Raw genomic sequence first — 25,318 nt, 5'->3', positions numbered from 1 at the left:
GAACCAAAATTGTGGAAAAATATCAACAATCTCAAGGTTACAAATCCATCTCCAGAGATCTAGATTTGCCTTTGTCCACAGTGCGCAACATTATCAATAAGTTTGCAACCCAAGGCACTGTAGATAATCTCCCTGGGCGTGGATGGAAGAGAAAAATTGATGGCAGGTTCCAACGCAGGATAGTCAAGATGGTGGATAAGCAGCTCCAAACAAGTCCCAAAGATATTCAAGCTGTCCTGCAGGCTCAGGGAGCATCAGTGACAGCGCAAATTATCCATCGACATTTAAATGAAATGAAACGCTATGGAGGAGACCCAGGAGGACCCCACTATGGAGGAGACCCAGGAGGACCCCACTGCTGACACAGACATAAAAAAGCAAGACTACATTTTACCAAAATAAACTTTTAGTAAGCCAAAATCCTTCTGGGAAAACATCTTGGACGTCATGGACAGATGACACCAAGATAGAGCTTTTTGGTAAAGCACATCATTCTACTGTTTACCGAAAACGGAATGAGGCCTACAAAGAAAAGAACACAGTACCTACAGTGAAATATGGTGGATGTTCAATAATGTTTTGTTGTTGTTTTGCTGCCTCTGGCACTGCGTGCCTTGAAAGTGTGCAAGGCATGATGAAATCTGAGGATTACCAACGGATTTTGGGTCGCACTGTACAGCCCAGTGTCAGAAAGCTGGGTTTGCGACCGAGATATTGGGTTTTCCAGCAGGACAATGACCCCAAACATACCTCAAAATGCACCCAGAAATGGATGGCAACAAAGAGCGGGAGAGTTCTGAAGTGGCAGCAATGAGTCCAGATCTAAATCCCATTGAACACCTGTGGAGAGTTCTTAAAATTGCTGTTGGGAAAAGGCGTCTTCCAATAAGAGACCTGGAGCAGTTTGTAAAGGAAGAGTGGTCCAACATTCCGTCTGAGAGGTGTTAGAAGCTTATTGATGGTCATAGGAAGACACTGATTTCACTTATTTTTTCCAAAGGGTGTGCAACCAAATATTAAGTTAAGGGTGCCAATAATTTTGTCCAGACCATTTTTGGAGTTTGGTGACATTATGTCCAATTTGCGTTTTTTTTCCTCCCTTTTTTGGTTTAGATCCAATACACACAAAGGGAATTAATGTGTATAGCAAAACATGTGTTACTGCAATCCTTTTCTGTGAGAAATACTTAATTTTTTTAGAAAGATTTCAGGGGTGCCAACATTTATGGCCGTGTGTGTGTGTGTGTGTGTATATGAAAAGGGGATAAGTATTCTCCTTATGGAAGAGCACCGCTTCTGGTGTATGGAGATTCAAAAAAAGGTCATTAGCACTCCACGGGCTTTCTGGGAAAAGGAATATGCGTAACAGCTCATCACACCACATTCACTGGTGGCATTCCCTAAAATCAGCTTTAGCTCCAGTTATGGAGTCTTAGAAACCAATTGGGATTTTATGCCAAGCCAGACTTCTCCCCCAGAAGGGAAGATGACCCATCTGCAAAGTGCTAATGGCCTTTTTTAAATCTCCATACACCAGAAATGGTGCTCCTTAAAGGGATTACTTCCCTTTTCCTAGTCTACAGGCCTCTCACCAGCCAAGCCAGAACACCCTGCTCTGTACTGACAAGGGGAATCATCCCGAAACAGCTGTCTGCAGATGGAGCCTGTTCCCTTCTGGCTATATATATATATATATATATATATATATATATATATATAGCACAAGGAAAGGTAGAGCAGCACGTCCCACAATAATATGATAGCGGTGCAAGCAGCGAGTGGAGCCCCGGTCAAGGCAATTCAGACATCTAGGAAGGATGCCGCAGCACACGGAAGGTTCAAAAGTATAAACAGTGGTTTATTCCATGATAACACAAGTTAGCAACGTTTCTGCTGCCAATGCAGCCTTTGTCAAGCCGGCTTGACAAAGGCTGCATTGGCAGCAGAAACGTTGCTAACTTGTGTTATCATGGAATAAACCACTGTTTATACTTTTGAACCTTCCGTGTGCTGCGGCATCCTTTATATATATATATATATATATATATATATATATATATATAGTAAGGATTTCTCCCTGGGAACAATTCTGGGATCGTCCTTGACACCACCACAGGACACGTTTCCACTTCAATCAGCAGGCAAACAACAATTCTTTATGCAGGTCTGGCTCCTCGGCCAGCTTTATTAGACATGTTGCAGGATAAATAAATACATAACACAGGAACAAAACCTAATCCTAGACCATCCAGTCACTAACTAAACAATCCAGCATGCCCTGTCCTATCAACTGGTGGGCTTTTCCCGGCCAGTGAAACTTATGCCTCATGCAACCTTCTACTCACTGTTCACACACAGCATTTGCAACCTATTGCTGTGTGTCTTGTCCACACTTGGGGCCACTCACAGCTCAGGCTGTGTTCCTCTCTTGGACCCCTGCCTCTCCCTACAGCCAAATTTCTGTCCTCTAGAGAGAGCCCCAACTATTGTGCCTGTCTTCTTTTTAAACACACTGCCCCTTTCTGCTACCTCATTAATTAGGCCACAATTGGAGGTTTCTCCAGGGTAAGCTAGGGAAATACACCCTTTCCTTGCCACACTGTCACATATCTCCCCCTCTGCTCAGACCACCGGGAAGGAGCACTTGTATTCAAATGGCAGAGTCCAACTGCCTTTCCTTTTCCTTGAACAACTTAGTCCAACAAGTTTTGAGGCACTTGGCTTACTTCTTCAGCAGACTTTATATGCACCACTTTAACCTGTTCAGGACACAGGGCGTATGCATACGCCCTGCATCCCGAGTCCTTAAGGATGTAGGGCGTATGGACACGCCCGTGGGAATTCCGGTCCCCGCCGCTAGCCGGTTGGGGACCTGACCGGGATGCCTGCTGAAATAATTCAGCAGATATCCCGGCACATCGCTGAGGGGGGTCCTGAGACCCCTCATGTCGGCGATCGCAGGAAATTGTATGTCAATTCAGACATGCGATTTTCTACTATTTCCGGGCTGATCGGGTCTCTGGTGACCCGATCGCCCGGAAAATAGGGATGATTGGAGCTGTCAGTGACAGCCCCGATCATCCTGAGGGATAGGAACGAGGTTGCAGTGTTGCGATCTCCTCCTATCCCCTGCCATTACTCAGCAATGAATGCTGACCAATGGCAGTGGAAGACGGGGGGTTGCCATGGAAATCCCCCGCTCTGCCCACCCTTGGATGTCGGGCAGAACAGGGGAAGAAGATGGCGGCCAGTACCTGAAGAGAAGATGCCGTGGGGACCGCCGATCATCGGTGACAGCAGCCGAGATCAGCTGCGCATGTAGGGAAGCGACGGTGGGGGGAAGGTGGCAGTAAAGCGATATTTACTGCTGCCCTTCTAGTGTTTGCCAAACTGCAACTCCCAGCATGCCCAGACAGCCAAAGGCTGCAAGTAACGGCGAAAATTTACCACTAAAATAAAGTAGAATATGTCACAAAAAAACTATCTCAGAATCAGAATAATCGGTAAAGGCATCTTAGAGTTATTAATGCTTAAAGTGACAGTGGTCAGAATTGCAAAAAATGGTTCCGTCCTTAAGGTGAAAATGAGCTGCGTCCTTAAGGGGTTAATGGCGCACCCTTCTTTCATTCACACTTTCATCAGCCACCGAGCACAAGACTTTTTATCACCTTTGACCAATTCCATGTAAAAGGCTCTATTCGTGTCACACCTTTCCAACGCCAGGTTCTTTACTTTGGTCTGTGTGGTGCTCTGGACACTAGGTGTGGACAAGGTAGATGCTCCAGGCCTTTGTCTTCTTCTGTCAAAGGTGCAGCCATCGCCCGAAACTGGTGACAGTCCAGTTCCACGTACAGCTTACTGCTTACTGCTGTTGTGCTGCGAAGGTGGCCCGTCCACCTGCCCCTAGCAACGCTTTCATCACAGGCTTAGTGATGCTCTTGTACCCCACTGCTGGGCTTGTCCCACTTGCAACATGCACGGTTGGTTGCTTCTGGCAACAACTTCACTACAACGCGACTGCTGGTTGCCCTTAGCAACGTGCTGCCCGCATCCTCCACCAATTGTAAGGATTTCACCCTGGGGATGACTCTGGGATCGTCCTTGACACCGCCACAGGACACGTTTCCACTTTTATCAGCAGGCAAACAACAGTTCTTTATGCAAGTCTGGCTCCTCTCCAGCTTTATTAGACAGGTTGCAGGATAAATAAAAACATAACACAGGAACAAAACAAAATCCTAGACTGTCCAGTCACTAACTAAACAATCCAGCGTGCACTGTATCAACTGGTGGGCTTTTCCCGGCCAGTTAAACAAATGCATCTTGCAACCTTCTACTCACTGTTCACACACACATCATTTGCAACCTCTTGCTGTGTTTCTCGCCCACACTTTGGGCCACTCACAGCTCGGGCTGTGTGTTCCTCACCAGGACCCCTGCCTCTCCCCACAGCCACCTTGCTGTCTTCTAGGGAGAGCCCCAACTATTGTGTCTGTCTTCTTTTTAAACACACTTCCCCTTTCTGCTACCTCATTAATTAGGTCACAAGTGGAGGTTTCTCCAGGGTTAGCTAGGGAAATACACCTTTTCCTTGCCACATTGTCACTATATATATATATACATAGAGATAGATAGATAGATAGATATATATATATATTAGATATATGCTAGATATATAAAGATATAGATATATGTAGAAAAACTTATGACTAAGGTCCTTTTACCTGAAATGACATGTTGGTAGGTTTTGGTTTTTTTCCATGCTGTACCCTCTTTATATATGTCAGAATGTGGTTTCTCAAACCTGCCTTCCTATATGGATTGTTAAATAGATTAACATGAAACAAGACATTAACATTTTTTATTAAGTGCCTGCTAAACCATCCCTTTTTTTCAATTTATATATAGACATACTAATTTATATATACAAATATAGTTATGGTTATAATTATTCATAGATTTATATATAGTTACATACATAGTTAGTATGGTTGAAAAAAGACATATGTCTATCAAGTTCAACCAAGGAATTGAAGGGAAGGGGTATGGTTGGGTGAAGGGGAAGGTATGTTATTTTATATTTCTGCATAAGCATTAATGTTATATTGTTCTAGGAATGTATCTAACCCTGTTTTGAAGCTTTTAACTGTTCCTGCTGTGACCAGTTCCTGAGATAGACTGTTCCATAAATTCTCAGTTCTTATGGTAAAGAAGGCGTGACCCTTGAGACTAAACCTTTTCTTCTCCAGACGGAGGGAGTGCCCCCTTGTCCTTTGAGGGGGTTTATCCCCTTAAGGACACAGGGTGTACAGGTAAGCCCTGACGTCCTGGTACTTAAGGACAATTCCGTTCACCTCCTGTAATCCGGCGGTGACTGGAACGGGATGGCTGCTGATATCTATCAACAGCCATCCCGGCATATCGCCTAGGGGTCAATTCTGACCGGCAAATCACTGCTTTTCGGGCTGAACTAGTCTCTGGTGACCAAATCTCCTGAAAAATAGAGGTGATCAGTGCTGTCAGAGACAGCACTGACTGCCATGAAGGATAGGAGTGAGGTGCCACCTCCTCATATGCCCTGCGATTTGCTGGTCCAATTGCAGGGGCGGGGGTTTAAAGTTGAAATCTCAGCTCTGCCGCCTCTGGAGGTCTGGGCAGAGCGAGGGAAGATGGCGGCAGGGGCCAGAGTGCGGAGGGACTGACGTTTGCCGCTGGGAACCCGGGTAGCTAGGAGGCGCAGGCATCGGCAGAGGCAGCAATGAAGATCAGTGATAAGTGATCTTCACTGCTCCCTTCTAGGAGTTGCCAAACTACAACTCCCAGCATGCCCAGACAGCCTTTGGCAATCTGGGCATGCTGGGAGTTGTAGTTTTGCAACATATGGAAGGTCTCCAAACTGTGCAGTGGTCTCCAAACTGTGCCCTTCCAGATGTTGCAAAACTACAACTCTCAGCATGCCCAAACAGTCCAGACATGCTGCGAGTTCTAGTTCTGCAACATCCGGCCCTTCAGATGTTGCAGAACTACAATTACCAGCATGCCTGGACAGTCTCGGCATGCTGGGAGTTGTAGTCTTGCAACATCTGGAAGGGCACAGTTTGGAGACTACTATACAGTGGTGTCCATACTGTAGCCCTCCAGATGTTGCAAAACTAAAATTCAAAGCATGCCTAGACAGTCAGGCATGCTGGGCGTTGTAGTTCTGCAACATCTGGCCCTTCAGATGTTGCCGAACTACAACTGACAGCAGGCCTGGGCAGTCTGGACATGCTTGGAGTTGAAGTTTTGCAACATCCGGAGGGCCAGTTTGGAGACCATTACACAGTGGTCTCCAAATTGTTCTCCTCCAGTTGTTGCAGAACTACAACTCCCAGCATGCCCTTCAGCGGTCCGGGCATGCTGGGAGTTGTAGTTTTGCAACAACTGGAAGCACACTGGTTGGGAAACACTGAATTAGGTAAACAGACTACCGCAGTGTTTCTGCACCAGTGTACCTCCAGCTGTGGCAAAACTACAACTCCCAGCATACACTGACAGACATACATGCTGGGAGTTATATTTTTGCAACAGCTGGAGGTACACTGGTCCGAAAACACTGCGTTAGTCTGTTACCTAACTCAGTGTATCCCAACCAGTTTGCCTTCAGCTGTTGCAAAACTTCAACTCTCAGCATGCACGGTCTGTTAGTTGTAGTTTTGCAACAGCTGAAGCCCCCCCCCCCATGTAAATGTACAGGGTAAATCCACACGGGCAGGGGTTTACAGCAAGTTTTTCCACTTTAACCCCTTAAGGACCCAGCCAATTTTCAGTGTAGGACCAGGACTTTTTTTGCACATCTGACCACTGTCACTTTAAGCATTAATAACTCTGATGCTTTTACCTTTCATTCTGATCCCGAGATTGTTTTTTCGTGACATATTCTACTTTATGTTAGTGGTAAATTTTCGTCGATACTTGCATCATTTCTTGGTGAAAAATTCCAAAATTTTATGAAAAAATAAAAAATTTATCATTTTTTATTTTAACTTTGAAGCTATCTGCTTGTAAGGAAAATAGACATACCAAATAAATTATATATTGATTCACATATACAATATGTCTACTTTATGTTGGCATCATAAAGTTGACATGCTTTTACAAGACATCAGAGGGCTTCAAAGTTCAGCAGCAATTTTCCAATTTTTCACAAAGTTTTCAAAATCAGGAATTTTTCAGGGACCAGTTCAGTTTTGAAGTGGATTTGAAGGGCCTTCATATTAGAAATACCTCACAAATGACCCCATTATAAAAACCCTCAAAGCATTCAAAATGACATTCAGTAAGTGTGTTAACCCTTTAGGTGTTTCACATGAATAGCAGCAAAGTGAAGGAGAAAATTCAAAATCTTCATTTTTTACACTCGCATGTTCTTGTAGACCCAGTTATAGAATTTTTGCAAGGGGTAATAGGAGAAAAAGTCCCCCAAAATTTGTAACCCAAATTTCTCTCGAGTAAGGAAATACCTCATATGTGTCTGTCAAGTGTTCGGCGGGCGCAGTAGAGGGCTCAGAAGGGAAGGAGCAACAATGGGATTTTGGAGAGTGAATTTTGATGAAATGGTTTTTGGGGGGCATGTCACCTTTAGGAAGCCCCTATGGTGCCAGAACAGCAGAAAACCCCAACATGGCATACCATTTTGGAAACTAGACCCCTCAAGGCACGTAACAAGGGGTCCAGTGAGCCTTAACACCCCACAGGTATTTGTCGACTTTTCGTTCAAGTCGGATGTGTAAATGAAAAAAAAATTTTTTTTCACTAAAGTGCAGTTTTTTTCCCAAATTTACCATTTTTACAAAAGGTAATGGGAGAAAATGCCCCTGAAAATTTGTAACCCCATCTCTTCTGAGTATGGAAATACCCCATGTTAGGACGTAAAATGCTCTGCGGGCGAACTACAATGCTCAGAAGAGGAGGAGTCACATTTGGCTTTTGGAAAGCAAATTTTGCTGAAATAGTTTTTGGTGGGCATGTCGCATTTAGGAAGCCCCTATGGTGCCAGCACAGCAAAAAACAACCCACATGGCATACTATTTTGGAAACTACACCCCTCAAGGAACATAACAAGGGGTACTGTGAGCCTTAACACCTCACAGGTGTTTTATGACTTTTTGTTAAGGTTGGATGTGTAAATGAAGAAAAAAAATTATTTCACTTAAATGCTTGTTTTCCCCCAAATTTTACATTTTTACAAGGGGTAATAGGAGAAAATGACCCCCAAAATGTGTAACCCCATTTCTCCTTAGTATGGAAATACCCCATGTGTGGACGTCAAGTGCTCCGCTGGCGAACTACAATGCTCAGAAGAGATGGAACGCCATTGAGCTTTTGTAGAGTGAATTTGTTTGGAATTGAAGTCAGGGGCCATGTGCGTTTACAAAGCCCCCTGTGGTGCCAGAACAGTGGATCCCCCGACATGTGACCCCATTTTGGAAACTACACCCCTCACAGAATTTAATAAGGGGTGCAGTGAGTATTTACATTCCACTGGCATTTGACAGATCTTTAATTTAATTTTTCATTTTCACGGACCATTGTTCCAAAAATCTGTCAGACACCTGTGGGGTATAAATGCTCACTGTACCCCTTATAACATTACGTGAGGGGTGTAGTTTCCAAAATGTGGGGGGTCCATTGTTCTGGCACTATGGGGGCTTTGTAAACACAAGTAGCCTTCAATTTCAAACAAATTTTCTCTTCAAAAGCACGATGGCGCCCCTTCTCTTCTGAGCGTTGTAGTGCGCCCGCAGAGCACTTTATATCCACATATGGGGTATGTTCTTACTCAGAAGAAATGGGGTACAATTTTTTTTCTATTTTCCCTTGTACAAATGAAAAATTTAGGGTAACACCAGTATTTTAGTGAAAAAAAGTTTTTCATTTTCCCATCCAACTTTAACGAAAATTCGTCAAACACCTGTGGGGTGTTAAGGCTCACTATACCCCTTGTTACATTCCATGAGGGGTGTAGTTTCCAAAATGGGGTCACATGTGTGTATATATTTTTTTGCGTTTGTCAGAACTGCTGTAAAATCAGCCACCCCTGTGCAAATCACCAATTTAGGCCTCAAATGTACATGGTGCGTTCTCACTCCTGAGCCTTGTTGTGCGCCCGCAGAACATTTTACACCCATATGGGGTATTTCCGTACTCAGGAGAAATTGCGTTTACAAATTTTGGGGTTCTTTTTTTTCCGCTTGTGAAAATAAAAAGTATGGGGCAACACCAGCATGTTAGTGCAAATTATTTATTTTTTTACACTAACATTTGTAGTGCAATTTCTCCCGAGTATGGAAATACCCCAGATGTGGCCCTAAACTGTTTCCTTGAAATACGACAGGGCTCCGAAGTGAGAGAGCGCCATGCACATTTGAGGACTAGATTAGGGATTACATAGGGGTGGACAATGGGAATCACTGGCATAGAATACGCCTAACAGGGTGCCTCCAGCTGTTGCTAAACTCCCAGCATGCCTGGACAGTCAGTGGCTGTCCGGAAATGCTGGGAGTTGTTGTTTTGCAACAGCTGGAGGCTCCGTTTTGGAAACACTGCCGTACAACACGTTTTTCATTTTTATTGGAGGGGGGGGGGGAGGGGGCAGGGACAGCGTAAGAACTTGTATATGTAGTGTTTTACCCCTTATTATCTGTTAGTTTAGTGTAGTGTTTTTAGAGTACATTCACACTGGCGGGTTTACAGTGAGTTTCCCCCTAGGAGTTTGTGCTGCGGCGAAAAATATGCCGCAGCTCAAACTTCAAGCAGGAAACTTAGTGTAAACTTGCCCGTGTGAATGTACCCTGTACATTCACATGGGGGGCAAACCTCTAGCTGTTTCAAAACTACTACTCCCAGCATGCACCGTGCATGCTGGGAGTTGTACTTTTGCAACAACTGGAGGGACACTGATCGATATCAGCAGTCATCCTGGTCCGATCCCCGCCTGGCACGCGGCGGGGACCTAAATTCCCGCGGACGTACCGGTGCGTCATGGGTCCTTAAGACCCAGGGTGTCACGACGTAGCGGTACGTCATGGGTCCTGTAGGGGTTAAAGGAGTACTATGGTGCTTTTTTTTATTTTTTATTATCCCTCCATGCCTGGTCTACAAAACGAAACAAAAAACTCTAAAACTTTAACTCACCTGCCTACGTTCCCCCATTGCTCCGATATCGGTGTCCCGTTCTCCGGGCCCTGTCTTCTTCCACTTCTTGCGGGTCGGTGAGTCACGCTGCTCTCAGCGTATCACCTGCTGCAGCGGGACATTCCTGAGTATGGAAATACCCCATATGTGGATGCAAAGTGCTCTGCGGGTACACAACAGTGCTCAGGAGTGAAAGCGCACCATATACATTTGAGGTGATTTGCACAGGGGTGTTTGATCGTTACAGTGGTTCTGACATAAACAAAAACAAAAAAAACACCCACATGTGACCCCATTTTGGAAACTACAACCCTCACGAAACGTAACAAGGGGTATAGTGATCCTGACCACCCCACAAGGTTTTGGCGTATTTTCGTTAAAGTTGGACGTGAAAATGAAAAAAAAAATTTCAAAAATTCTGGTGTTACCCCAAATTTTCCATTTTCACAAGGGGTAGGAAAAAAATTTGTAACACCATTTCTTCTGAATAAGGGAATATTCCATATGTGGATGTAAAGTCTTCTGCACGCGCACTACAGGGCTAAGAAGAGAAGGAGCACCATTGGGCTTTTGGAGAGAGAATTTGGCTGGAATTGAGGGCCATGTGCGTTTACAAAGCCCCCTTGGTTCCAGAACAGTAGACCCCCCCCCCACATGTGACCCCATTTTGGAAACTACACCCCTCACATAATGTAATAAGAGGTGTAGGGAGCATTTACACCCACAGGTGTCTGACAGATTTTTTGAACAGTGGACCTTGAAAATGAAAAATAATTTTTCATTTGCACAGCCCACTGTTCCAAAGGTCTGTCAAATGCCAGTGGGGTGTAAATGCTCACTGCACCCCTTTTAACATTCCATGAGGGGTGTAGTTTCCAAAAAGAGGATCACATGTGGGGGGGTTTAGGGGGAGCAATGTTCTGGCAGCACGGGGGCTTAGTAAGTGCACATGGCCCCCGACTTCCATTCCAACCAAATTCTCTCTACAAAAACCCAATGGCGCTCCTTCTCTTCTTAGCCCTGTAGTGCACCCGCAGAGCACTTTCCATCCACATATGGGGGATTTCCTTACTCAGGAGAAACGGTGTTATAAATTTTGGGGGGCTTTTTCTCCTATTACCCCTTTTGAAAATAAAAAAATTGGGGTAACATCATGTTAGTGAAAAAAAATAAAATTTTTCGTTTTCATGTCCAACTTTAGCAAAAAATTTGTCAAACACCTGTGGGGTGTAAAGGCTCACTGTACCCCTTGTTACGTTCCTTGAGGGGTGTTGTTTCCCAACTAGTGTGCCATGTGTTTTTATTTTTTATTTTATTTTTATTTATTTTTTTGCTGTTCTGGCTCCATAGGGGCTTCCTATATGTGATATTGCCCCTGAAAACCATGTCAGCAAAATTTGCTTTCCTAAAGCCAAATGTGGCTCCTTCTCTTCTGAGCATTGTAATGCACTCTCAGAGCACTTTACGTCCACACATGGGGTATTTCCATACTCAGAAGAAATGGGGTTACAAATTTTGCTGGATATTTTCTCCTATTACCTCTTGTTAAAATGGTAAATTTGGGGAAAAAACATTTTAGTAATAAAAAAAAATAATTTACACATCCGACTTTAATGAAAAGTCATCAAACACCTGTGGGGTGATAAGTCTCTGTGTACCACTTGTTATGTGGCTAAAGGCGTGTAGTTTCCAAAATTGTCGGCGTTGTTTTTTGTTTTTTTGCGGTTCTGGCACCATAGGGGCTTCCTAAATGCGACATGCCCCGCCAAAAACCATTTCAGCAAAATTCACTCTCCAAAATCCCATTGTCGCTCCTTCCCTTCTGAGCCCCCTACTGCACCCGCAGAACACTTTACATCCATATATGAGGTATTTCCTTACTCGAGAGAAATTGAGTCACAAATTTTGGGGGGCTTTTTCTCCTTTTACCCTTGGGTCTACAAGAACATGTAATAATTTTAATAAATAATGTAAGGTATCTAATAACCTATAGTAGGCAGTTCTCCCAGTCAAATAATTAGGGTAAGTATGAGGAGTGAATAAAACGTAACTTTTACTCATAAATCAAGAGTAAAGCGCACATAGATAGTCTTCTATAGATAATGTCATGTGATGCATCACCATCCGAAAAAGCGCATTACAGATATCAACAAACTGTTAAACTCATAGATATAGTTTTTCATCAATGCAATTCAGAGATAGTCACTGTCCCAAAATAACTGATCTCCAGCAACTGCCCGACGCATTTTGGACACCGGTAAGGTGCCCTCCTCAGGGGCTCAGAGGGAGACAGTGACCTAGAAAGGAAACATATTTGCTATTGCATATGTTTGTTTTGAATTACACAGCTAGAGGAGTCTCTGATACAGTAGCGGCTCCTAATGAGAGAATCTTGTGTTCAGTAGGAAATTCAGCAGACATATATATGGCACAAGCTTAGTGACCAGGAATAGCCTGAGCTCCAATTAGATGACCCTGTAAATAAAAAGCATATAATATACCGTCAGGCCGGCTCAGTATCCATGAATCTCTCAATTCTGTGGAAGGAAGATAGTTCTTACTCACTGTTAGGCATATTCACGTCCGTGCTCTGACATGTGCGTACCCACTCTGGCGGGGAGCCGTGAAGTCGTGCCGGCTTCTAAGCGCACATGTGAGCTGAGACGGCATCTAAACTCATATCCGCTTCCAGAGCAGTGGGCGGGACTCGGCAATGACGCCGAGGTGGGAAACACGTCAGACGCTCAAAACATCTGCAGAGTGAGCGCCCTGAGTCTGCAGTTAACCCAAACACTGCCGAATAGGAATTGGTTCTTGCTGCTTATATATTTACTGCACATAATGGCTTGATAGCGAGTTCAAACCACACCTGGACAATCTATACAGAAACCCTGTATACATAGGGTCTAATGTATATGGCAATTAACACATATCAGTGTATAAAAAATAGATGGTGATAAAACCAATATACTGAGATATAAGTAATAGATGTGGAGGGTATAGGGAAAACGCTTGACTCCCACCTGTATACATATAGATGAATAATAATTGTCACTTAACAAAAACAGCCACCAGGGAGAAGGAAATGGGGGGTGGCGAGGAATCACTACATAACAGTAGGGAGGGGCAGTATGCATGGGCCTAGGGAGCCTAGTAAAATCTGAGCTGACTCTATTCTAGACCCTATACCTAGGCGGGGTGGCCGCCCTAAAAAATGCGGTCCCGCTCACGAACCTAGCCTAGTATGCCCTAGTCATCCCTAGTCTAAAAGGAGTGTACTAGCTCATGAGCTGATTACAGCCCCCACTCACTGCCTATAATTCACCCCTAATTATTCTCCCTGTCAGCCAATCTAGATGAAGCTCGTGAAACACAATTGTTCATTGAGACCTCTAGGTGTTACCACCTTGGTACTACAATTGAAAAAGTTTCTAATCTTAAATAATCGGTTATGAGGGGGTAGAAAAACTGATTGAGTTTTTTTTCATGTAGTCACAGGCATGACAATGTCCACATGTGAAGGATCCCACCGTTGTGTGTCTACAAAGCCGTGGTGACAGGGGGAGCAGGTGAGAGGTGGCTATGCATGACCATCTCCCCAATACTCATGCCTTTGCGGTAGTTAATTTGAGGATATTCTCCTACATAGGGACCTAAATCCTTGTCCATAAGAAGGATTCCCCAATGATGTTGAATAATCTCCCTCACTGGTCCTGACGTTATCAAATGTGCCTATTATTCTGCACGTAGCGGAGTCCTCCTTTTTCGGCTTGGGGACTATAAGACGGTCCCTAAAAGTAGCTTATGACTGTTTGTCAAGAGTATATGTGAATGTGAGACCGATGCTATTAGAATTAATCAAATCCATGAATTCTTTCAGTTGTACACTGGTACCTGTTCACAAAATGAATACATCATCTATATAGCGTGCCCATAACGTGGCACAATCACATTAGTTTTCACTCTAGTCTCCTCGACAAACACTATGGTGGCCTCCCACTAGCCCAAAACGATGTTAGCGTATGTAGGCACACAGGGACCTATGGCAGTCCCCTTGAGCTGGTGGTAATAGCGTCCGTCGAAGAGAAAGTAATTGTGATTAAGAATGAACTTAAAAAGAGACAAGATAAACGCATTATGATTTTGCAGTTATGTGGGTCGTGTGGACAGGTAATAGGCCACTGCTTGTAAACCATTGTCATGTGGAATGGAAGAGTATAGTGCCTCTACATCGATACCCACTAGGAACGTGCTGTCATCCACCTTAATCCCATCTAATTTGGACAATAAGTCTATGGTGTCCCGAGTGTATGATGGAAGGGAGGTGACAAACTGTCTGAAGACTCTATCAACATATACCCCCACATTCTGTGTGATACTGCCTATGTAAAAAAAAAAGAAAATGGCGGCAGCAGCACACTTGGTCAACAAAATGGAGGCACTTAGCGCACTTTTTGATCAAAACGTGTCCCCCCATCCACCACGCGGAGGTGGCCTCATATAGGATGGGTCCCTAACACACAAACTGAGCCTAAAACTCATAACACTCACCTCTGCTGGGCATATAGCCTCTGACTGGGTGACATGTTGGATCCACTATCAATCCACATCACCTCCTGTGAAATAGGGGATGGGATGCATGGCCACAGAGGGAGCCACTCCCCCCAATTTGCACAGCAAAAAAAAAAAAAAAAAAATGTAGCCAGCACCTATACCCAATACACAGGTGCATGCTGCTGTGGCAATTACAAAACATGTAAAAAAAGAAAATGACAGCAGCACACTTGGTCAACAAAATGGAGGCTCTTAGCGCACTTTTTGATCAAAACGTGTCCCCCCATCCATACATTTTTTTTGTTTTGTTTTTGCTGTGCAAATTGGGGGGAGTGGCTCCCTCTGTAGCCGTGCATCCCCTCCCCTATTTCATAGGAGGGGGTTTGGATTGATAGTGGATCCAACAAATCACCCAGTCAGAGGCTATATGCCCAGCAGAGGTGAGTGTTAGGCTCAGTTTTTGTGTTAGGGTCCCATCCTATATGAGGCCACCTTCGCGTGATAGATGGGGGGACACGTTTTGATCAAAAAGTGCGCTAAGAGCCTCCATTTTGTTGACCAAGTGTGCTGCTGCCATTTTCTTTTTTTACATGTTTTGTACTTGCCACAGCAGCGTGCACCAGTGTATTGGGTATAGGTGCTGGCTACATTTTTGTTGTTTTTTTGTTTTTGCTGATACTGCCTATGCCAGACACGATATGGTGTCCTTTTAAAGGGATAGTGCCCTTATGTATCTTAGGCAAGGCATAGAATGTGGAGGTAATTGGAGCAGTAGGGCAAGGAAATTTGTATTTCTTATCATAAATTAGTTTGTTGGTTCTAGCTTCCTGTAATATAGTAGTCAGGGTTTGTCTATATCTTACAGTAGGGTCCTGTGCCAGTATCTCATATGATTCCCTATCATCAAGGATCCTGTGACACATACGTTTAATATTGGTTTCTCCCCAGAACAACATTACCCCCCTTATCAGACGGTTTAATAATGAGCAAACTATTGTTCTCTTGTTCCTTAATGGCCTTTCTCTCTTCATAACATAAATTGTTAAGGATGATGCGGTCTTGGGTTCTCAAATTTCCCAGATCTCTATACAGGATATCCCATTATTGGGGGGTTGGGATTTACTTTTGAGTCTCAGATTAGTAATTGGACTTTCACCTCTTTCCCTTTCTCCAGTGTCCAGTAAATTAGTAAGATCCCTAATTGTGTTCAGATCCTCTGGTGTCACTCCCAGGTCTTATTTTTTTTCGTTCTATATTTTTAAAGAACTTGTGCCAGCCTAGTTTTGTGCTAAATAGATGAATGTCTTTTGCCCATATGAAGGGGGTCAAAGTTTACCATAGGTACAAAAGACAGACCTCTACTAAGGGCCTGAATCTCTATTTCAGTCAGAGGATAATCAGACAAATTACCGTATATACTCGAGTATAAGCCGAGTTTTTCAGCACGATTTTTCGTGCTGAAAACACCCCCCTCGGCTTATACTCGAGTGAACTCCCCCACCCGCAGTGGTCTTCAACCTGCGGACCTCCAGAGGTTTCAAAACTACAACTCCCAGCAAGCCCGGGCAGCCATCGGCTGTCCGGGCTTGCTGGGAGTTGTAGTTTTGAAACCTCCTGAGGTCCACAGGTTGAAGACCACTGCGGCCTTCAACATCATCCAGCCCCCTCTCACCCCCTTTAGTTCTGAGTTCTCACCTCCGCTCGGCGCTGGTCCGCTCCTGCAGGACTGTCCGGTGAGGAGGTGGTCCGGTGGGATAGTGGTTCCGGGCTGCTATCTTCACCGGGGAGGCCTCTTCTAAGCGCTTCGGGCCCGGCCTCAGAATAGTCACGTTGCCGTGACAACGACGCAGAGGTGCGTTCATTGCCAACGTACTTCTGCTTCATTGTCAAGGCAACGCCTCTATTCCGGGCCGGAAGCGCGGAGAAGAGGCGCCCCCGGTGAAGATAGCAGCCCGGACCACCTCCTCACCGGACAGCCCTGCAGGACCGGACCAGCGCTGAGCGGAGGTGAGTACTCAGAACTAAAGGGGGTGAGAGGGGGGCTGGATGATGTTGAAGGCCGCAGTGGTCTTCAACCTGCGGACCTCCGGAGGTTTCAAAACTACAACTCCCAACAATCCCGGACAGCCGATGGCTGCCCGGGCTTGCTGGGAGTTGTAGTTTTGAAACCTCTGGAGGTCCGCAGGTTGAAGACCACTGAGGGCGAATGATGAGAAGAGGATGATGAAGGGGGGGTGTGGGGATGATGAAGGGGGGTGGGGATGATGAAGGGGGGGGTGTGGGATGATTACAAGGGGATGATGAAGGGGGGATGTGTGGGATGATAAGGGGATGATGAAGGGGGGGGTGTGGGATGATAATAGGATGATGAAGGGGGGATGTGTGGGATGATAAGGGGATGATGAAGGGGGGATGTGCGGGATGATAAGGGGATGATGAAGGGGGGATGTGTGGGATGATGACAAGGGGATGATGAAGGGGGGATGTGTGGGATGATAAGGGGATGATGAAGGGGGGATGTGTGGGATGATGACAAGGGGATGATGAAGGGGGGATGTGTGGGATGATGACAAGGGGATGATGATGAGGATGTTAATGACGGGTCTGGATGATGACAGGGGGGGATGAGGTATTTCCCACCCTAGGCTTATACTCGAGTCAATAACTTTTCCTGGGATTTTGGGTTGAAATTAGGGGTCTCGGCTTATACTCGGGTCGGCTTATACTCGAGTATATACGGTAAGGATATGTGGAGTATTTTTTGCTGCGCATGATGAGCCTACGATTTCCCCCTGCCGTCCGTAGGTCGGAGTAGATACAGGTTCTCCCCGTCTAAAAAAGAGGAGGAAGAAGCAGAGAAGGAATTGGCTGATGCTGTAGAGGAGCTTCCGCATGCTTGCGGTTGATTTCTCACTGTTGCTCTTGAGCGTCCTCTTCCCCAGTGTTTCTGATTCCTTCCTCTGCCTCTTCCTCTCTCGCCTCGGCCCCTCTCCCTGTCGGAGAAATCGGTCTCCGATGAGGAAGGTTCTACTAGAACATGCAAGTGTAAAAAATGATGATTTAGAATTTTCTCCTTCACTTTGCTGCTATTCTTGTGAAACCTAAAGGATTAACAGACTGTCTGAATGTTATTTTGAATACTTTAAGGGGTGCAGTTTTTATAATGGGTCATTTATGGGGTATTTCTAATACGAAGGCCCTTCAAATGCACTTCAAAACTGAACTGGTCCCTGAAAAATTTTGAAAATTGAAAAATTGATGCTATACTTTGAAGCCCTCTGATGTCTTCAAAAAGTAAAAACATGTCAACTTTATGATGCAAACATAAAGTAGACATATTGTATATGTGAATCAATATATCAGTTATTTGTTATGTCTATTTTCCTTACAAGCCGAGAGCTTCAAAGTTTGAAAAATGCTAAATGTTCAAATTTTATGAAATTTTTTAATTTTTCACCAAGAAATGATGCATATGTTGATGAAAATTTACTACTATGTTAAAGTAGAATATGTCACGAAAAAACTGTTTCGGAATCAAATTAAACAGTAAAAGCATCACAGAGTTAATAATGCTGAAAGTGACAGTGGTCAGATGTGCAAAAAATGCTCTGGTCCTTAAGGTCATAATGGGCTTGGTCCTTAAGGGGTTAACCTGGAACAGTTTCTCCCCCTATTTCTTGTATGGGCCATTTATATACTTATATACGTTGATTATATCCCCCCTTACGTCTCTTCTCAAGACTAAACAAATGTTATTCTTTTACTCCGTTCCATGTCCCTTATACACATATATACATAGATAGAGAGATATATATATTTTATATATATATATATATATATATATATATATATATATATATATATATATATATATATAAACACACACACAAACATACACTGCTCAAAAAAATTAAGGGAACACATCCTAGATCTGAATGAATGAACTAAACGTATTAAATACTTTCGTCTTTACATAGTTGACTGTGTGGATAACAAAATCACACAAAAGTTCTCAATGGAAATAAAAATGTATCAACCCATGGAGGTCTCAATATGGAGTCGCACTCAAAATCAAAGTTAAAAAAAACCCACACTACAGGCTGATCCAACTTTGATGCAATGTCCTTAAAACAAGTTAAAAACGAGGCTCAGTAGTGTGTGTGGCCTCCATGTGCCCGTATGACCTCCCTACAACGCCTGGGCATGCTCCTGATGAGGTGGAGGATGGTCTTCTGAGGGATGTCCTCCCAGACCTGGACTAAAGCATCTGATGTCCCAGATGTGCTCAATCAGATTCAAGTCTGGGGAACGTGCAGGCCAGTCCATAGCATCAATGCCTTCCTCTTGCAGGAACTGCTGACACACTCCAGGCACATATAGCATTGTCTTGCATTTGGAGGAACCCAGGGCCAACCGCACCAGCATATGGTCTCACAAGGGGTCTGAGGATCTCATCTTCCTAACTAATGGCAGTCAGACCACCTCTGGCAAACGGAGGGCTGTGCAGCCCCCCAAAGAAATGCCACCCCACACCATTACTGACCCACCGCCAAACCGGTCATGCTGGAGGATGTTGCAGGCAGCAGAACATTCTCCACAGCATCTCCAGACTCTGTCACATCTGTTACATGTGCTCAATGTGAACCTGCTTTAATCTGTGAAGAGCACAGGGCACCAGTGGGGAATTTTCCAATCTTGGTGTTCTTTGGCAAATGCCAAACATCCTGCACGGTGTTGGCCTGTAAGCACAACCCGCACCTGTGGATGTCGGACCATCATACCACCCTCATGGAGTCTGTTTCTGACCGTTTGAGTGGACACATGCACATTTGTGGCCTGCTGGAGGTCATTTTGCAGGGCTCCGGCATTGCTCCTCCTGCTCCTCCTTGCACAAAGGCGGAAGTAGCAGTTCTGCTGCTGGGTTGTTGCCCTCTTATGGCCTCCTCCACGTCTCCTGATGTACTGGCCTGTCTCCTGGTAGCGCCTCCATGCTCTGGACACTACGTTGACAGACACAGCAAACCTTCTTGCCACAGCTCGCATTGATGTGCCATCCTGGATGAGCTGCACTACCTGAGCCACTTGTGTGGGTTGTAGACTCTGTTTTATGCTACCACTAGAGTGAAAGCACCGCCAGCATTCAAAAGTGACCAAAACATCAGCCAGGAAGCATAGGAACTGAGAAGTGGTCTGTGGTCACCACCTGTAGAACCACTCCTTTATTTGGGGTGTCTTGCTAATTGCCTATAATTTCCACCTGTTGTCTGTTCCATTTGCACAACAGCAGGTGAAATTGATTGTCAATCAGTGTTGCTTCCTGAGTGGACAGTGGGATTTCACAGAAGTGTCATTGACTTGGAATTACATTGTGTTGTTGAAGTGTTCCCTTTATTTTTTTGAGCAGTGTATATACACATACATTTCTGCTAGCAGAGTACCCGATGCCTGATCATCCTACCTAAACCTTGTTGGAGAGGAAAAGCAACATTGAGTGTCCTCATATCTTGTTGTTCTATCCCAAGGATATTAATAATTGAAGACTTACAACACTCATGGCCCCGTACACTCACACCTGCAGTGGCTAAGGGGTCAGTATGGGGCTAAGGGGTCAGGTGATTTTTAAATTAGTTATTAAAATGTTCTGTTTAACACATCCTTTCTTTCCTTGTTTTTTTTCTTTTATAATTTGACTGTTCAGGAGAACTTGGCAAAAACCTAAAGTTATTGTGGAGGAGCCTAAAGCATCCATCAAATTGGTCATGGGATCGTGTTGTGGGATAACCTATTTATAGTGCGTTCGTTACCTTTGCTGTTCATATCATCATTACTGTGAACTGTGGAGGATTCAAAATGATTGCCTCTTTGTAGGAAGCATTGGCCATATTGAAAAACCATCAAATAAAACAACAAATTTAAACTTCATCAAGCAGAAAAAGGATAGCTCAGTAAATTGTGACAAAGTGTGATATAGACAGGACATTATCATAATGTTGTAACTATGGCTTTCCAAAGAATCCAGATCTCCACCAATCAAAACTTTGACCTAGCTCTATGACATGTCATTTTTTTTTTTTTTTTTGCAGTAACAGATAGTAACACTTTCAATATTTTTTTAAAAGATCCATCCAAAACATTGATGCCACTTTCAGTCATGTTTCTTTTGATTGGCAATCTAATGGTTGCAAGTTTTTAGACTTGATTTTTAAGGATCCTGCCTCAAGATCCTGTCACATCTGACCATAGTGGTAAATTACTATAGTCTCCAACCGCAACTAAAAAGGTGCTTTAAATGTTGTTATTATTATTATTATTATATTATTAAAGGAAGATTTATTTATTTCCTAATAAGTAGATTGATTTTGTTGACTTTCATATTTTTTTTTTTTTTGTGCAGTAACCAAATATTTGAAGAATTGTAACTGTTCTGAAGATGATCATTTGGAAAAGATATGGATAAAGCTGAAAAATAGCAACATTTTAAGACTGAGAAAGCATCAGGTGTGTAGAGCGTACAGAGATAATATGGTCTAATCACAGCAATTTCTTACTTCTGCTGACAGGGGAACAGTGCAGGGTTTGTACAACTGAATATTTAAGTTTTGCTTGAGAAATAAGATATCTTCCCCAGATAGAATCCATGGTCATTGATGCCTGATAAAATAAAAACATGAGAGAATTTTATTATATTTAAAGGAGTATTCCAGTACAAATATAGAAAATAAAAATTATACCCACAGCAGATCATATTCTAGCGACTTCCGATCCCCTGTGGCTCACTATGTGTATCTCTTTTCTGAAGAGAAGCAGTGGGAGACCCTGAAATGGAAGCTGCAGGGGGCTGGACTAGGTAAGTATCACTTGTTTGGGATACTGAGATGAGAAGACCTTTAGAGCTCTATCATAGCTGACAGGTGGGTTTGGGGAAGTTCACAACATTATAAAACTATATAAAAGTCCACCTCCTTAACACTTTCCATAGCAGCTAAGACTTCAAGCAAAAACAAAGGTTATCTTTTATTTCTTCGCCTCCCGCCAACTCTGTGTAGGGCTGTCTGCAGTTCTGTTGGCTACTGTTATATGAAAAAACATTTGACGTGTCGACCAGTCAGTTAGCCCTGGACACATTGCGCACACAAGTAATAAGCTGGTAAAGTACGCAGCACAGTTAACCTGCCCAGCCAGCTGCTCCATCCAACTCATTGCCCAGTCTAAAGCAATGAATGAGTCTGATTTGATTGACAGCCAGGGAATGAAACATGTGCTGCTGTGCCCTTCACCGGCTTATAACTTTCGTTTGCAGCAGGTCTCAGGACTTAGAACCAGTGCACTCTAAACTTTATGACATGTCATAATTTTTTTTTCCGGATTGACAGTAATGCTTTGTTACTGAATTCTGTCTAACTATATTCCCCACTAGGAGGGGAATACTGTTGTATACAGTTCCCAATTTTACCATAAAACGCTAAGGTTGTGTTACAGGTAGCAGAGGATTTTAAGGTATTTAACAGAAAAACAGAGTTTCAAGCCCCTATAAAGATACAACATATAGAGCATTGAACGGAATATTTAAAAAAGAAAATTACTGAAAATAAATTATTAGTACACGTTAGTGGGAATTTTTATTTCAAAATTTAAAATGTATCAGTGTTACATTAGTCTGCAGTGTCACGTGTCAAAGATCAAAGTTTAATTGCAAAAACTGAGAAGTGCAGAGAATTCTAAACCTTTGACACAAGACAAACTTTCCTCCTGTTCGGCCTCCAGTCCAGCTGCACATAACTTCTCCAGAAGAGACTGATGATGTTTCATCCCAGTTTGTGGTTCTCAGCTTACAGAAGGGATACAGGAATAATGGAGCAAGTCATCTGATATATTGATGTTTGTAGCACTCATGTTTTAACTACAGTCTCTCTATTTATAGTTTGCATATACTATTCAGGCCTAATATTTAGCTGCAAAATATTTACTAAATTACATTTAGATAAATAGCAGGATGGGAATTACACGCTAATCTCTTTCCCATGCTGCTGCTGCTACTGTGCAGAATATTTGTCACACACATTGACAGTATTAATATTCTACTTGTTATGGCCAAAGACGTTGTAGGAAACGTTGTGGACATTTTACGAATAGATTACTGCTTCTACCAGTATTAACATTATTGATGCAGTAAACATCTGGAAATTGAATGATGACATTTTGCAGAATTTCCAATATTCCTTATTTGTTATATATCCTGACTGTCACTGCCATCGTGCCATAAGAAAGGTTTTACTCTTTACCCTTATGATGTGTTCATCAATGGACCCTGCCTAAGCTGCCAAGATTTATGGTGTAAGGGAAGTGGCAACTATACTACGAACATTTTTGACTCAGGAAAATAGCTGCCACCCAAGAGCCTGACAAAGTAAGCAGACTTTTTTTTTTTTATTATACTGCCACCTTTTGAGAGCGGTACCGTAATTTAAATTTGAAGTAGTTGGAATTTTTTTTTTCTTGTTTTAATAATTGCTCTTAAAGTGATCACATTTGCAAACACTGAGAAATAAAATATGCATTGCTCATAGCAAAATACTGTATGTAGTTCTCATTGTACATTGTGCTTAACATATTGCAAGGATATGGATGTTGCTGTGGAGTAAAATAGCGTTCTGTAATATTAACCAAAGTGTAATGTGCAAATTTTTCCTTACATGGGTTACAATTTTGTACAAGCATAGCAAATGAATGTTGGACAGCGCAGAGGGATTATGTGAGATGATGTCCATAAACAAATGTGTGCATGTGTAGATATATATATATATATATATATATATATATATATATATATATACATACGTTTCTCTAGATATGCCTGATGATTATTATGTTCATTTTCAAATTACAAAGTATTTAAGTTTTTGTAGTAGCAGTGCCAGGTTTTTGGCTTATGGCAAGACTTGTTAAAGGGTTGTAATCTAAATTGAGTAGGGTAAGTGCTGTCCTGTGATGGGCCAGAAAAGTAAGGGAAAGAAAGTGCCTTTGTGAGTACTACTGGCAATCAGCTGAGGTCTTGTCCTGCCCAGTGAACTGCAGAGAGAGAGAAATAGCTGTGCACCATGGAGGGGACTCTCAGGTTGTTATTAACAGAAGTGCACTAGAATCACCTTGTTACCATTCTGAAGGGTTAATCCAACAAATCCAGGCAGATAAATAAAAAACATTTGAAAGTATGTATGCTTAAACTGATCAGTCAGATTGATAATTGATCTGTCTTTAGCAGTCAGTGTATCTCAGGTAACTTGGGTTTTCAGCTCAGGACATGCTGCCTTATTCTGCTGGGGTTTGTAGTTGTTAGGCAGTTTATGCATAGCAGCCAGACTGTCAAACCTGACTCAGCCCAAAGCTGGGTTGGCACTGTGCTGACAGGTGAAAGTGCACCTTTACCCTTTATTGCCAATTAAAGGTGTATTTCTCACTTAAATATGTATGTCCACTTTCTGCGCTTAGATAAAATGACAAGTGACCTACAATTTTACTGCATTCTTGGGATTGGTGAGGGTCCTCAAAATATTTAGTTCAAATAAGAATACCCCTTTAAATTACAAAAGTACTGTGTGGTTCACGCACATCTCAACTTCAACAGACTACTCCAAAATAGCCATATTCAAGGTCATTTTTGCACATTTTACTTAGATTTTTCAGAGGGAGCAATTGTATTTATAGCTTCTTCTAGGACAGTTCTTAGAGCTTTTCTGTGGCCATTTCCATGATCAGATGGTGGGTGGGGTGGGGGAGCTTTCCACTGAGCACAAAGAGCTGGAATTTCCCTCCTGGCTTATTTGGTTGTTGCAGCTTCTTAGAAATATTATGCCGAAGAAAACACAAATAAACACAGCTGGGTAAGGGCCCCAATGCGTATCCATTAAAATAATAATTTTTGATGTACTGTATAATGCATATGTCAAGGTGATAATTACCAGCCAGGCATGTGGCGCACGTGCAGGAAGGAAGCCACTCTCCAGAGTAACACATTATTAACAAAGAGTGTGTACAAAATGTCAGATCAATGAGAGGTTAAACTGGAAGACGTGCTCCTTGCTCAGTGATACATGTTCTATTTTTGACATCAGGACCACCGAGTGTGTAATACCTATAATCTGTTGTAGAGCTCTCTCAGATCAGTTCCACTTGGGATTGAACAGAATTGTACTTGGGTGGGTAACAGAGTCGGCTGTCTCTGAACACTTCCTATCTAATCCTGAGATATTGATGGATTTAAAGGGGTGGTCCAGCAGAAGAAACAACCTGTTTATGGTGTCAAAAAGTAAAATAAAGCAAGTTACATTAATATAATGAATTTAGCCATACTGCACAGATCTTCTATTATAAGCGGAGCTGTCTGGCTTGTAGCTGTGACACTCTCTAAAAGAACAGCGCCATTTTATTGCTTGATAATCGGCCCATCTTGGAGGTGAGGGAAAGCAAAAAGGGCATGCAAGGCTTTGGCCCTTCAGCAGCTAAGCTCCTCCTCCTTGACCTTTTACTAAGAAGTTTAAATGAGATCTTCTAAGTTTGGCAACCACCATCATCTCCAGGAAAGGTAATT

The 25,318-nt window shown here is 43.2% G+C and overlaps 2 protein-coding genes across 10 annotated transcripts in view; one reads left to right on the top strand and one right to left on the bottom strand.

Moving 5' to 3' along the window:
- BMP4 (bone morphogenetic protein 4) overlaps positions 1 to 25,318 on the top strand; it is a 449,922-nt gene that overhangs the window by 92,861 nt on the left and 331,743 nt on the right. For 8 of the 9 annotated variants that reach the window (XR_008848785.1, XR_008848787.1, XR_008848784.1 and 5 more), the window contains exon 3: positions 21,125 to 21,228. The exons of the other annotated variant lie outside the window; for it this stretch is intronic. The gene's annotated coding sequence lies outside the window, so the exon portion shown is untranslated. The remainder of the gene's footprint in view (positions 1 to 21,124; positions 21,229 to 25,318) is intronic. 9 annotated transcript variants of the gene reach the window in all.
- Positions 1 to 25,318, bottom strand: part of CDKN3 (cyclin dependent kinase inhibitor 3) — a 173,380-nt gene that overhangs the window by 104,051 nt on the left and 44,011 nt on the right. The gene's annotated exons all lie outside the window — the stretch shown is intronic.

This window comes from Hyla sarda, chromosome 11 (genome assembly GCF_029499605.1).
Source record: "Hyla sarda isolate aHylSar1 chromosome 11, aHylSar1.hap1, whole genome shotgun sequence".
Taxonomy (NCBI): domain Eukaryota; kingdom Metazoa; phylum Chordata; class Amphibia; order Anura; family Hylidae; genus Hyla; species Hyla sarda.
Note: the sequence above shows the minus strand (reverse complement) of the source record. Positions and strands in the feature narration are given on the sequence as shown.